This window comes from Chiloscyllium plagiosum, unplaced genomic scaffold (genome assembly GCF_037043375.1).
Source record: "Chiloscyllium plagiosum isolate Xiang-an unplaced genomic scaffold, Cpla_swu_hap1 HiC_scaffold_30, whole genome shotgun sequence".
Lineage (NCBI taxonomy): Eukaryota > Metazoa > Chordata > Chondrichthyes > Orectolobiformes > Hemiscylliidae > Chiloscyllium > Chiloscyllium plagiosum.
Window position 1 is genome coordinate 8,349,885 of NW_028270168.1, and position 15,117 is coordinate 8,365,001.

Consider the following 15,117-nt stretch of genomic DNA (forward strand, 5'->3'; position numbering starts at 1 on the left):
GCTTTACAGCTTCCTGTGAGATAGGTTATTGTCCATGTCACCAGAATATTGCAAACTTTCAGTTTTGTGGTAAGTGTCTTATTCATGTACCTCTGCCTCCTCTCGGAGCCTCTGGAAGGGTGAGTCCCATCTTGTTTGGATTTGATCAGTTTGAAGTTGCCTGTATCACACTTCAGCTATCAAGACCAATCAGACTCACGTCTGGAATGTTATCTACATCTCAAAAGCATTTTGCTGATCACAAGAAATATGTTAAGTTTCAAATTTTGTATGTTAAACTTTGTGTATTCCACATACTGTATGTCAATACTCTTGGTGAAACATAACAGTTCTAATATCCAGCTCCTGGGCAAACCTATTAAAAGCACAGACAATAACTGGAGGAAAACATATTTGCAACAACCAAATTATTTTTGCCAGTTTGAAACAATGTGTAGTGTCCAGCCCATTAGATCTGCAAACGAGTGTGCATTTGCTATTACTTCTCATCATGAATATCACAAGCAAAGTGAATTGCAAGTCTATCAGAGCTTCCACAATCCAGTACACAAATGGCTACTTGTCAGAATTACATGCCATTTAGTTACTGTATGTGTGTAAATATACAGAAGCAAATGACAAAGATGTTCCTGATCTGACATTAACCCAATCTATTAATGATTCAGTATGAAAATGACAATAAAGAAACAGACAGGCAAGAAATTACCAGCTGTACAAGAAGTGGGCCCAGAAGCAGGAGGGGATTGCTGATTAAATAATGGTAGAAGATATCAGGAGTTCAATATGATCGTTTCTTCTTACTAAGGTAAGTTACTAATGATGAGAACCTCAGTGGGATGGCTACCCATTGCACAGCCAATAATGCCAATTAACTGCTTCATCAATTAAGAGCAACTCTGACAACTTCAAGAATTTGCTATCATTGGGTTGGGGTATTAGGGCACTGTCATCACATGGAAGGCGTCTGGGCAAATGCTGGTTGCCGACTGGTAGATTTCTGGAGGAGAGTCTTGCCAATGGACACTTTAAGGTGGCACTGCTCGCCCCTAACCTGGTTGATAACTCAAGGCAATGGCACCGCCACTGGAAATCATCTTTGAGGGCACCTCAATAAGGGGGTGTTCTTTTTTTCCTTCTTGCAACCTCAGGAATGTTCAGCTGTAATAGTGGCATTGCCAATACCGCAGTATCACTGGCCTTCAACTGAGCAGGGAACTCTGGGAGGAGAGATACCATCCCCAATTGGCCAGTGGTCCTGGTGGTGGCTTTGTTATGGGAGAGCCACTGGTAAGATGCCATCCTGCAGCCTTTGTGAGGAAATTCTGACCATGGAATGTATAGCATTTATAGCACAGAATGGAGACCTGTGACCAGTGGAGTGCCACAAGGTTCAGTGCTGGGTCCACTACTTTTTGTCATTTACATAAATGATTTGGATGTGAGCATAAGAGGTACAGTTAGTAAGTTTGCAGATGACACCAAAATTGGAGGTGTAGTGGACAGCGAAGAAGGTTGCCTCAGATTCCAACAGGATCTGGACCAGATGGGCCAATGAACTGAGAAGTGGCAGATGGAGTTTAATTCAGATAAATGCGAGGTGCTGCATTTTGGGAAAGCAAATCTTAGCAGGACTTATACACTTAATGGTAACGTCCTAGGGAGTGTTGCTGAACAAAGAGACCTTGGAGTGCAGGTTCATAGCTCCTTGAAAGTGGAGTCGCAGGTAGATAGGATAGTGAAGAAGGCGTTTGGTATGCTTTACTTTATTGGTCAGAGTATTGAGTACAGGAGTTGGGAGGTCATGTTGCGGCTGTACATAACATTGGTTAGGCCACTGTTGGAATATTACGTGCAGTTCTGGTCTCCTTCCTATCGGATAGATGTTGTGAAACTTGAAAGGGTTCAGAAAAGATGTACAAGGATGTTGCCAGGGTTGGAGGATCTGAGCTATAGGGAGAGGCTGAACAGGCTGGGGCTGTTTTCCCTGGAGCATCGGAGGTTGAGGGGTGACCTTACAGAGGTTTACAAAATCATAAGGGTCATGGATAGGACAAATAGACAAAGTCTTTTCCCTGGGGTTGGGGAACCCATATCTAGAGGGCATAGGTTTAGGGTGAGATGGGAAAGATATGAAAGAGACCTAAGGGGCAACCTTTTAATGCAGAAGGTGGTGCGTGTATGGAATGAGCTGCCAGAGGAAGTGGTGGAAGCTGGTACAATTGTAACATTTAAAAGGCATTTGGATGGGTATATGAATAGGAAAGGTTTGGAGGGATATGGGATGGGTGCTGGCAGGTGGGAGTAGATTGGGTTGGGATATCTGGTCGGCATTGACGTGTTGGACCGAAGGGTCTGTTTCCATTCTGTACATCTCTATGATTCTATGACTCGAATTCATCTTCCACTTGCTGTGGTAGTATCAACGAGGTAAAAACAACGACTGCAGATGCTGGAAACCAGATTCTGGATCAGTGGTGCTGGAAGAGCACAGCAATTCAGGCAGCATCCGAGGAGCTTCGAAATCGACGTTTCGGGCAAAAGCCCTTCATCAGGATATTCCTGATGAAGGGCTTTTGCCCGAAACGTCGATTTTGAAGCTCCTCGGATGCTGCCTGAATTGCTGTGCTCTTCCAGCACCACTGATCCAGAATCTGGTTTCCAGTATCTGCTGTCATTGTTTTTACCTCGTTGATTTTAACCCTACTGCGAATCCTCTTGCAAGGATGCCTGCCTTGAAGAAGTTTTCCTCCTCTCTCTACAAGAATCTCAGCGAGTCTCTCTCCCACTGCAACTCCCAGGTCATTTCCTCTGCCCTGAAGCTCTTCAACCATGTCCTGAAACAAACCCGCTACTACAGCCACATCTGCTTCCTCAGTGCCTGCCTCCGTAACCAACTCATCCCACACGGACTCCGGACCACCTTTAAACCAGCAGAGTTCGGACCCGAACAGGACAAACAGTACAGACTACAGATTCAAAAACACCAGCAACAGTTCTCCTTCAAGATCCTCCGCTCCACACTCGCAGCAATGCGCCGGCACCTAACCTCTCTACAGTCAGCCCTGCCTCAGCTGAGGGCCACACTCTCTCAGAATTGCAAAGGACCCACTCTGTACTACATCCTGAGGAGAATCCATACTCTCAACAAACAGTATTGCAATTCCATCTCAAACATCAAAAACTGTAAGTACAACAAACTTTTATCTACCCACCTCCATAACCAGCGCTCCTCGAACATTCCAGAAGATTCCCCTGGCCTCGGAAACACCATTAGCCATGCGGCTGATGCAGCTACCACCCCCACGCTGATTGATGATGTCACTTCTGCCCCCATCATGGCCACTCCCACAGCCACTTCCGCCCCTCACATCATCGCCGATGCCACACGCTCAGTGACGTCCGCCACCCCTACTGCCGTGTCTGCCACCACTTCCGCCCCCACCAGCACCACTCACCTGCATTCTGCTGACACGCCCTCCACAGACCCCACTGTCACTATCCCCACCCCCCAGAACCCCGAGGGGAACACTACCCCTGCTCATGACTCTACCCCCATTCACCCCACCATCACACCCACTCCAGGTACTGGCTCTGACCCCACTCCCAGCTCTACACCCACACCAGCTCCCAGCTCCCAGCCCTGCCGAGTTTTCACCATCCCTCCAGACCTCCCCCTCACTGAGGACGAACGATCAGTCCTCAGCAAAGGACTCACCTTCATCCCCCTCCGTCCAGCATCAATGAATTTAATACACGCCGTGACATCGAACAATTCTTCCGTTGCCTCCGCCTCCGAGCTTACTTTCACAATCAGGATACCCGCCCATCTTCCGAGGACCCCTTCGCCCACCTCCAACACACTGCATCCACCTGGACACCCCGCGCTGGCCTATTATCTGCCCTCGACCTCTTCATTTCCAACTGCCGCCAGGACATTAACTGCCTCAACCTGTCGACCCCCCTCCCCCACTCCAACCTCTCACCCTCACAACGCGCAGCCCTCCAATCCCTCTGCTCCAATCCTGACCTCACCATCAAGCCAGCAGACAAAGGGGGTGCAGTGGTAGTCTGGCGCACTGACCTCTACATCGCTGAAGCCAAACGCCAACTCGAGGACACCTCTTCCTACCGCCCCCTTGACCATGACCCCACCCCCCATCACCAAACCATCATCTCCCAGACCATATAGAACCTCATCACCTCAGGAGATCTCCCACCCACAGCTTCCAACCTCATAGTCCGGGAACCCCGCACTGCCCGGTTCTACCTCCTTCCCAAGATCCACAAGCCTGACCACTCTGGCCGACCCATTGTCTCAGCATGCTCCTGCCCCACTGAACTCATCTCTACCTACCTCGACACTGTCCTATCCCCCCAAGTCCAGGAACTCCCCACATAAGTTCGAGACACCACCCACGCCCTCCACCTCCTCCAAGACTTCCGTTTCCCCGGCCCCCAACGCCTCATCTAAAGAAAGCTTTTTATTCCTGATGAAGGGCTTTTGCCCGAAACGTCGATTTTGAAGCTCCTCGAATGCTGCCTGAATTGCTGTGCTCTTCCAGCACCACTGATCCAGAATGTGGTAGTATCAAGTAAAGTTCAAACTGTCTGTATTGGGCCAAAACAAAATGGTGTTCTCGTGAACTACCTGTGTCCAGAAATATCAAAGTAATTGGTAATAATATTCTTTTCTAAATAGAAAATCTTCCAAAATAACCCATTGTGTTATTCCGTTATATACTGACATTAAGTATTTAGATCATTAAGGATTTCAATTACATTGTTTACAAAAACACTTTCCAGTCAAACTAAAATCCCACCCTGTCTTTGCTTGATGTCTGTTTTTGCATTTGCCAGAGACTGCCTACAATAGTGCCTATCCTTCACTATTCAATCTTAATTAAGATAATTGTGAGTAGGAAATTAAATAGACTGATCTTTAGGAATATGCACTAGGAGCATTTGGCCCCCTCAAACCTGCTCTATGATTCAATAAAATTGTTGCTAATATAATTTTAACCTGAAATCCACATTCCCATCTACCTCCATGGCTTCACCTTTCCTATCTCTGTAGCCTGCAACTGCCGACAACCCTCTAAAATATCTCATGTTGGTGTCTTGAGCATCCCTAGTTATAACTTCTTGCCTCTTGACCTCACATTCCCCCTTTAAGATGCTCCTTGAAGCCTATGGTCTTCGACCTGACTTTCTGTCATTTGCTCTAATGTCACTTTATATGCCTTAGTGTCAAATTTTGTTTTACGACAGTCATTTGGTGCACATTAAAATTTTTGCTGATATTGAAAAGTTTTTGTATGATTCTGTTATGACCAAGAGCAAACCCTCTCACAATATATTATGAGATAGCCTAGACCCGAACCTTTTCTTATTTTAATGGCATGTGCCAGGCATTGTGTTCCGGATAAAATTCAATTGGTCAAACTACCAGTCTTGAAGCAAAACATATTTTATTCATACCCTATAGTTAAAATACAATTGAAAAAAGAAATTGGAACAACAGGTGTATTGGAAAATTGAACAGAATAATAGATTAATTAACTATTAAACAGTAACTGTTCCAATACAATAACATCCTATAAACTCACCCTTGGCCAATGCTAATTCAGTAAAACAGATTGTCACACGTGCAATTCTAGCAGCAGGAAGAGAACCCTCAGCTTTTATCATAGAATTCCTTCAGTGTGGAAACAGACCATTCAAAGTTGAAACTTTATTGCTGGAACAGCACAGCAGGTCAGGCAGCATCCAGGGAACAGGAGATTCGACGTTTCGGGCACAGGCCCTTCTTCAGGAATCTGTGCCCGAAACGTCGAATCTCCTGTTCCCTGGATGCTGCCTGACCTGCTGTGCTGTTCCAGCAATAAAGTTTCAACTTTGATCTCCAGCATCTGCAGACCTCACTTTCTCCTCCAAACAGACCATTCAGCCCAACAAGTCCACACCAACCTTCTGAAAGGCAACCTACCCAGACCCATTCCCCCTACCTATTATTCTATATTTAGCCTGGACTAATGCACCTAACCTACATCCCTGAATACTATGGGGAATTTAGCATGGCCAGTTCACCTAACCTGCATATCTTTGGACTGTGTGAGGATACTGGAGCACCCAGAGGAAACCCACATAGACATGGGGAAAATGTGCAAACTCCACACAGACAGTTGCCTGAGGCTGGAATCAAACCTAGGTCCTTGGTGCTTGGAGACAGCAGTGGTAACCACTGAGACGCCATGGAGAAAGTGAAGACTGCAGATGCTGGAAATCAGAGCTGAAAAATGTGTTGGTGGAAGAGCGCTTTTCCAGCAATACATTTTTCAGCACTGAGACGCCATGCCATAACAGAGAGATGAAAAACATCTTCCATGTCCAACTTTAAGACCCTAGCAGCAACTTCTACTGAAAAATTAAAACTAAAAGTCCTGGCTCTGACCCCACCCATTCAGGCTGCTTCTATTATTCCAACTTAAAAAAAACCGAAGGTCTCACAAGCTGTCTATTTTATTGGATTCAAATTGACAGATTGGTACCTCTGTCTTAAAACCTGCCTTCAAAAAAAACCAGGACGAAATACACCCCTTAAAGCCATAGTTTAATGACATTGCAAACCATTAGATTAGATTAGATTACTTACCGTATGGAAACAGGCCCTTCAGCCCAATAAGTCCACACCAACCCGCCGAAGCGCAACCTACCCAGACCCCATTCCTCTACATTTACCCCTTCACCTAACACTACGGGCGATTTAGCATGGCCAATTCACCTAACCTGCACATTTTTGGACTGTGAATTCTGATAAAAATCTAATTTGGAAGTGTTATATCATTTGTCCCAAATTCTAAGATTTAAAAATAATTCTGAAAGCCATATGATGAGAATTTGCGACATAACAGCAGTTACAGATTGGGGCTATTGAGATTATTCACCAGAAATGTTGCCATACGCTGCTAATAAATGACACATCATATTCCCTTAGAATTGATTCTGTGTATTTATTGTCCTTTAAACATACCAGCTCCCATGTGTATGACTTGACTAGAATGTATGCATTTATAGAACTTTTATGGATCATCCTGTCTGTGAATATTAAGACTATTTTTAAAGGTAAATTGGGGTTAATTAGCATTAATAGTCAGGTGATAAACTCTAATTTAGCACATTTTAGCATGCTGCCAGATTTCAATTAAACTGGAACATTTGATGGGACTGTGTAATTAAAGAACTTAACAACTGGGAGTGAATCACATGAGCTTTGGTTGTAATCCAGACTTATTTTCTGCAGGCAGTAAACAAAGTCAAATTGACAATGAAATCTCACAAAACCAAGTATTCCGCCTTAGTAAATCTGACTATAAATTTTAGCAAGACGGGAAATCATGTAGTTAATTGTTCTTTTAAACTTCATCTTATAAACTAACTGGTTAGTCCAGTTCTAACTGGTTCTGTCTAACAGAGACAGTTACCATTTTTTAAATAACTGTATTCAATGCTTATACAATAAACATTGCTCTAACGTACTGAAACCTCTTGGCTACAGCTGCACTAATAAATGAAAGCTCCTCTGCCTGCACTCCTAATATCAGCATCACATTCTCCTAACATGTCCTCAGGCTCTCCACTCCTAAGATTGACACCTTTGAATAGTGGTGGGATTTGATATAGATAGCACTATCTAGAATGCTATCTGCAGCAAAACTGAATGCACATGTATGGCAAGATGTAGTGAGTTGCGTTGGCGTATATGTGGACAGATAACATGATTGAAAAGCGCAGCAGGTCAGGCAGCATCCAAGGAGCAGAAGAATCGACATTTCGGGCATGAGCCCTTCTTCAGGGTTCATGCAGGGCTTCTTCTCCTCCATACCCTTCCTGAAGAAGGGCTCATGCCCAAAACGTCGATTCTCCTGCTCCTTGGATGCTGCCTGACCTGCTGCGCTTTTCCAGCAACACATTTTCAGCTCTGACCTCCAGCATCTGCAGTCCTCACTTTCTCCTAGATAACATGACTGGGCTGTACAAAGTTAAAAATCACACAACACCAGGTTACAGTCCAACAGGTTTAATTGGAAGCACACTAGCTTTCGGAGCGACGCTCCTTCATCAGGTATCACCTTATGAAGGAGTGTCGCTCCGAAAGCTAGTGTGCTTCCAATTAAACCTGTTGGACTATAACCTGGTGTTGTGTGATTTTTAACTTTGTACACCCCAGTCCAACACCGGCATCTCCGAATCATGATTGGGCTGGCTTGCAACCAGAGATACTGAGACTGTGTCAGTGGTATTCAGACTGACTCTTCAGTGCAGTACTGAGAGAGTGCTGTACTGCGTTTTCTCATGAGATATTCTCAAGGTGGAATACTTGGAAACCTTATCTTCCCATTGAGGTAGCTGCACAACATCACGCAGTGCAAATTTAAAGAAACACTGGAAGGTTCCGCCCTTGGACTTGTCCAAAGTTTATCCCTCAAAGAAACCAATAACATATTGGATATTGCTCATTGCTGTTTGTGGTAGCTTTCTGTGCATAAATTTTTCCATTTAACAATATACTTCAAAGGAATTTAATTGGATGCAAAGTGTTTTGGTGCATTCTGAGGTCACGGTAGGTGCCACATAAATGGCAAATCCTTTTCTTCCAAAACCATAGTTACAGTTTTTAGATTACATAGGAAATAGGAGCATGAGTTGGACTGCTGTATCATTCAACATAATCACAGCTGATCATCCAACTCAGTCCCCTGTTCCTGCTTTCTCCTCCATACCCTTTGATCCCTTTAGCCCAAGGAACTATATCTAACTCTTTCTTGAAAACATTCAAAGCTTTGGCCTCAACCACCTTCTGAGGCAGAGAATTTCAAAAGCCCACCCCTCTCTGGGTGAAGGTATTTCTCCTCATCTCAGTCCTAAATGGACTACCCCATATCCTGAAACTGTGACCCAAGTTCTAGTTTATTTTACCTTCATATTCTTTGTTTGGCTTTCTCTGTACCTATCCTGCCAAATCTCTTAATTTTTTCAACTTAATCCCACCTCTAAATAATGTACATTTAATGAAACACAAATCAATTTTTAAAAACAGTTTGCTAACCCAAATAAAGACAGAGGGACACCAAACAAAGGACACTAAAAGAAAAAAAGGATTATTCACTTTATACCATTTTTCCCAAAATTATACAGATTTTACAGCAAGCAGAGAGCCATTAGACTTAACTGGTCTTTATCAGTGTTTAGAATCTTCCCACTTTAATCTCTTGCCCCCCTCCCCCCACCTCCAGCACCTGAAACCTCGTTTGTTTCTTCTATCCTGATGTATTTGTCAAGTCTCCGCTCAAACATAAAATACTGCCTCTTTGCATCAACCTTGCCATTTTTTAAAAAATCATTCGTGGGATATGGGTATTGCTAACTAAATATTACCCATCCCTAGTTGCACTTGAGAAGGTGGTGGTGAGCTGCCTTCTTGGACTGCCACAGTCCCCGTGCTGTAGGTTGACCCACAATGCCCTTCGGGGGGAGTTCCAGGATTTGGCATTCTCTGTGATACAGAGTTCCATGTTCTCACCAAAATTGGGGTAAGTGTAATTCTGACTTTGCAAGTAGTATTTTAAAGTTCGAAAGATAAAGAAAATGAAAAATCTTCCATTTACCTCACACACACACACACACATCTCTTTAATGCCTCAGTTAAGCCTGTCTCCTCTACACTTACAGTACATTGCATAATCTAACTAATCACTGAGTGAAAAAGCTTTTATCTCATATTTCCTTTGCTTCTTTTGAAAATCATTTTAAATCCATGCCTTCTCATTCTTGTTTCTTTTACAAGTAGAAAATGTTTCTCCAAATCCACTCTATCTGTCTCATTCATGATTTTGAAATCATCTATCAGATCTCCTCTTTGCCTTAAGCACAGAAGAAACACAGCAAGTCTGGCAGAACTGTTGAGAGAGAAACAGAGTGAATGTTTCAAGTCTAATTTGACCCTTCTTCAGAACCCTTTTGCCTTCCTCTTTACAAGGGAAAGAGTCCCAACTACTTCAATCTAGCCTCATACCTGAGGCTTATCATCACTAAAACCAATCTTGTATATCACTTCTGGACTCTCTCCAATGGGTTCATGTCCTTCCAATACTTTGGCACCCAGAACAGTACACAATAATTCAGCTGAGATCTAACAGTTGCCTTATATAAGTTCTACATCACCTCATTGTCACTCACTCACACGCACACATGCACACACTTATGCACAAATGCTCCCGTTGATTTTGCATTGTTTTATAACAAGTTCATCAGTGCTAGACCTCTTGTTACTTAAGTAAATCCAAACTGTCCAACACTTCAATACTTTTTCTTCATCTTCTCATGACTGAAGGCTCTAGTGCAAGATCATGCATGGACTTCCACAGAATTGGAAGGTCACATTGCCGTTATTTGTAATCGGGAGAAATTCTACAGCTGCACCATCTCTGTCCTTGCTCTGGCCACACTGGATGTTGCGAGTCTGTTATTGATGGCCCTTGATGTGTGCTGAATTTTGGCACTCACATCCATGTGGCCTAGTCAGCTGCAGTCGCTTTCACAGGCAAAGTGGTCTGGAATGAAGAAGGTTGCAATACTCTTTTTACAGATTGTCCTTGTAATGTTTGTATGAACCCTCTCTGCCCTGAGAGAGTTCCCCATCTGTTTCTGGATTCTGTAGCCATCCACATGGATGACAGGGCCTCCCATATTAAGTGCATCATACCATTAAAGTCTCACTTTTATTCTAGTGCTGAAGTGCTGACATGTTTAAAATGGTCAGTTCATTAAAGGTCACAACTGGTTAATTTACAGGTCTAAAGACATTATTATGAAATAGTAACTGACACTGACATTTTGGTAGATCTTATAGATTTCAAGCCGCAGAATGAAATAACTGTCTTTCTAAGATCAATATGACTGAATTTGAAATGGGTGATCTAAAATGTGACAAAACTCCTATTTTGAGTGCTCATTTTAGCATAGACCCTTTAGGCAAAGGGTTAAGTTGAAATAAAACATTCATTTGGCTTTTGCGGTTGTTTTTGGTCTTAAGCAAATCAAATGGAACAACTCCAGCCATTTGTTAAGATAAAGTCCCATTCTTTAGGTTTTTTTTGTGTTTCTTTACTCCCGCGATGGATAGATTTGGCCTTTAATAACAAAACCTAATGGCTACTGGCCAGGATTTTATTTCAATTCAGTCAGGAGTCTATTTGTCTGAAGAAGGTTTTGTTACATTTTAAAAGATCTTTCCAGCACACCATGACTACAACTGGGCACAGATAAGACCAAGATGAAACCAAGTCTTATCTGACCACAACTTGCTCACAGCTACAAGATGAAAATAAACTCCATGCAAACAAAGGGTCTAACATTCCACCTTCTTTTCATGTATACTTAGCTCTACCGTAAGCAATGTCAACGATCATGAGCAAATAGGTTGGAACGTGGTCAGAAAATGCAAACACAACAATGAAATTATTTATCTCATTAAATGGTAAGATTTGTAATTCCACTCCAATGGGTTAGCAGGAAGGTAATAGAATTTGTGGGATCCATTAGCAACCATCAATACATTTCAATTCAAAGATCAAAGTTTCCCTCATTGCACTCTGAACAACATCTGATATAAACTGTTTGAAGTTCTACTGTTAATCCTATGCCATGTGTATCTACATCAGTATGAGTTTCCTTATCTGTCAGAGGTTAGACACTTGTAAACACAGACTGTTTAGTACAGGTAGTCAGCAGTCAAAATATAAGAGAACTACATTGCATGCAATGTTCTGCTGTCACTGATGATGGATGATGCATTTCCTTTCAATGGTATTTTCTGCTTTGATTGTTTAACGAGTGAATATTTTTATTTTCTGTTCACTACTTTTATCAAAATGCCATTCAAGCCAAATTATGGCAAGCTTTATTCTTGTAAATTAATCAAGGGAACAATCAAAAGGTCATTATGAAGTAAAGGGAAACTTTGGTAAATCATTATTTTAAAACCAGTAAAGGACTTAAATGATGAACAGCAATTAGGATCATTATAAACATCTGAACATTGGAAAGAAATGTTTGAAATTTTATTTTAGTTAAACCTGATAACATTACCTTCATCCATATTTCTGCAAGCTTAATTTTTGTAAGTTTGAAAAAAGTAATAGCATGTGAATTAGGCTACCCTCAACTGGACAACAGGTATATTTACTGCCTTCTTTGTTTACAGTGATAAGGGGCAGAATTGTGAGCTCAAATTCAATTGGGACAAGTTGTGAAATTAAATTTAAAAAAATACTTTTTTTTGGTCTGGCACTAGGGAAGAAATAATATGAGAATGTTTTTATTCTTGTAAAAACTCAACTGCTTCAATACATTAATAGAGTCATGGATGTAAAACACAGAAACAGATCCTTTGATCCAACTCATACATGCCAAACAGATATCATACTGTCATAGTGTCGTACAGCACGGAAACAGACTCTTCGGTCCAACCAGTCGGTGTCAAACTAGTCCCACCTGCCTGCTTCTGGCCCATATCCTTTCAAATCTTTCCTATTCATATATGTATGCAGATGCCTTTTAAATGTTGTAGTTGTACCAGCCTCCACCACTTCCTCTGGCAGTTCATTCCATACACGCATCAACCTCTGCATGAAAATGTTGGCCCTCATGTCTTCTTTAAATCTTTTCCCTCTCACCTTAAACCTATGCTCTATGGACTCCCCTATCGGGGAAAAAGACCTTGACTATTCACTTTATCTATGCTCCCCATGATTTTATAAACCTCTTTAAAGTCACCCTTCAGCCTCCGACACTCCAGGCAAAATAGCCCCAGCCTATTCATCCTCTTCCTAATCCTCAAACACGCAACTTTGGCAACAGCCTTGTAAATCTTTTATGAACCCTTTCAAGTTTCACCACATCCTCACTATGGCAAGGAGACCAGAATTGCACACAATATTCCAAAAATGGCATAACCAATGCAGTGTACAACTGCAACATGACCTCCCAACTCCTATACTCAATGTACAGACCAATAAAGGAAAGCATACCAAACGCCTTCCTTACTATCCTGTCTACCTGCAACTCAACTTTCAAGGAACTATGAAATTTACTTGCTGCAACAGAATTAGCCAACTTTATAGAGTCTAGATTGCATTTGATGCTAGTCTTACCAATGTGTTACTCTTCTTAAATTACAATAGTGCCCACATTTCAAAGTACTTTATTGGTTTTGAGAGGGATTGGGGCAGCTTAAGGCTATGAAAGATCTATATAAATTCAATTCATTCAATCTAAATATAGCTAAATCCTAGCATCTATGAAGTGAATTAGCTGACCAATCAATTGTAAAACAATAGTTGTGAGGCAAGAATCAACTGAACATAATAACTAGGAATGGACAACATTGGTGGCCTTGCCAGTGATACATATATTCTGAAAGTGAGTACAAAAATACAGTTCTAAAGCAAAATGAACAAACACAGTGTCTCCTCCATGATGGACAAATGATCCAACAGATGTTCTACCTCTCTCTCTCACTCTATCTCACATGCACACACACATACACAAAGTAACAGAACTTGAATTAAGATGTAGTTGGTGTATGTACACATACTGTAAATACAGTTAGTCTCAAATTAGTGTTAATGCCAAAAAAAGGGTTCAGCTCCTGAGTGTGGGGTTCAGTCACTCTTAGTTCCTGCAGCAGGTCCTGCTGCACCACATAGCTTCATTACTAGCTCTGTCACGTTTTTGCTTTGGTTGACCCGGGGCTTTCTCATGTCCTCCTGCAGGAGGCCGGGATCCCATGTATCTCCATCCCTGCTCCAAATGGAGTCGTGGCATTGAAAGATGAAGCAAGACCCTGTAGGTGGACTCAGAGACAGGACCCCATCAGTCGATGTCCAGTGTCAGCGGAGGCTGTGGGACCCGTGCAGCATGACTGACTCCAGCTCGGAGCTAGTGGATGCGAAAGCAGGGGCACCAATGGTGGAAGAAAAGGAACAGATTGTCAGGACCCTGAGGACAATGTCGAATAGTGAGGGAGCAGAGAGGGTGAAGGCCACAGAGAGGGAATGTTGAACTTTTGAAGTTGCTTCAGTTTCAGTAACATCAATTTAATATCAACTTATTCGGTATTTTACTATTTATACAATTCATTCAGTGATTTATTCTGCAATCCAAGATGGTGCCAGAATGTGGCAAAGTTATCCAGTTTTCACTGTACAAGTGACAATATCAAATAAATCTTATTAAATCTAAAACTGCAAAAAACATTACTCAGATAGAGTTTATGTGGCAAGCTCTCAATCAACTGATTGTTGTTTATGGACTAGGAGAAAGTGATGACTGCAGATGCTGGAGATCTGAGTCAAAAGTGTGGCGTTAGAAAAGCACAGCCAGTCAGCTGCTGGGCATAAGCTCCTCATTGGGAATTCCTGATGAAGGGCTTATGCCCAAAACGTCGACTCTCCTACTTCTCAGATGCTGCCTGACTGGCTGTGCTTTTCCAGTGCCACACTTTTGACTCTAATTGTTGTATACACCTACATCATTCTAATTCTAATAAAATACAACTTCAATGTCTCTGTAAAGAATCATTAGATGCTTATGCCTATATGTTAAATATAAACTTCATTATTGTACAGGAGTCAGCCTTCAATCACAAATTGTTACAGAGGCATTTCATTTTGATGATATGTGGCGTGATTATTTCATAATCTTGTAATTGTGTAAGTGAAAGGGTTAAGATCCAGAAGGTATAAATTTAAGTGAATTGGCAGATGAAACAATGAGGCAGGAGAATATCACACAGCAGGATTGCTGGGACTTGGAATGTGCCACCTCTGAGCAGGGCGAGGCAAATTCAATTGTAGCATTTGAGTGGGGAGGAAAAGGAAGAACGTGCAAGTAGTGAAGAGGGCTGGAGAGCGGCAGCAAGTAAATATCTCCATCAGAGAGCCAGTTCAGATATGTAGGGTTGAATGGCCTCCCTCTGTGCTATAACCATTCTGTGATTTAAAAAAAAGTTAGTATCTTCCCCTCATAAAAGCAACTTTACCATCTTCTCTTTGTCTT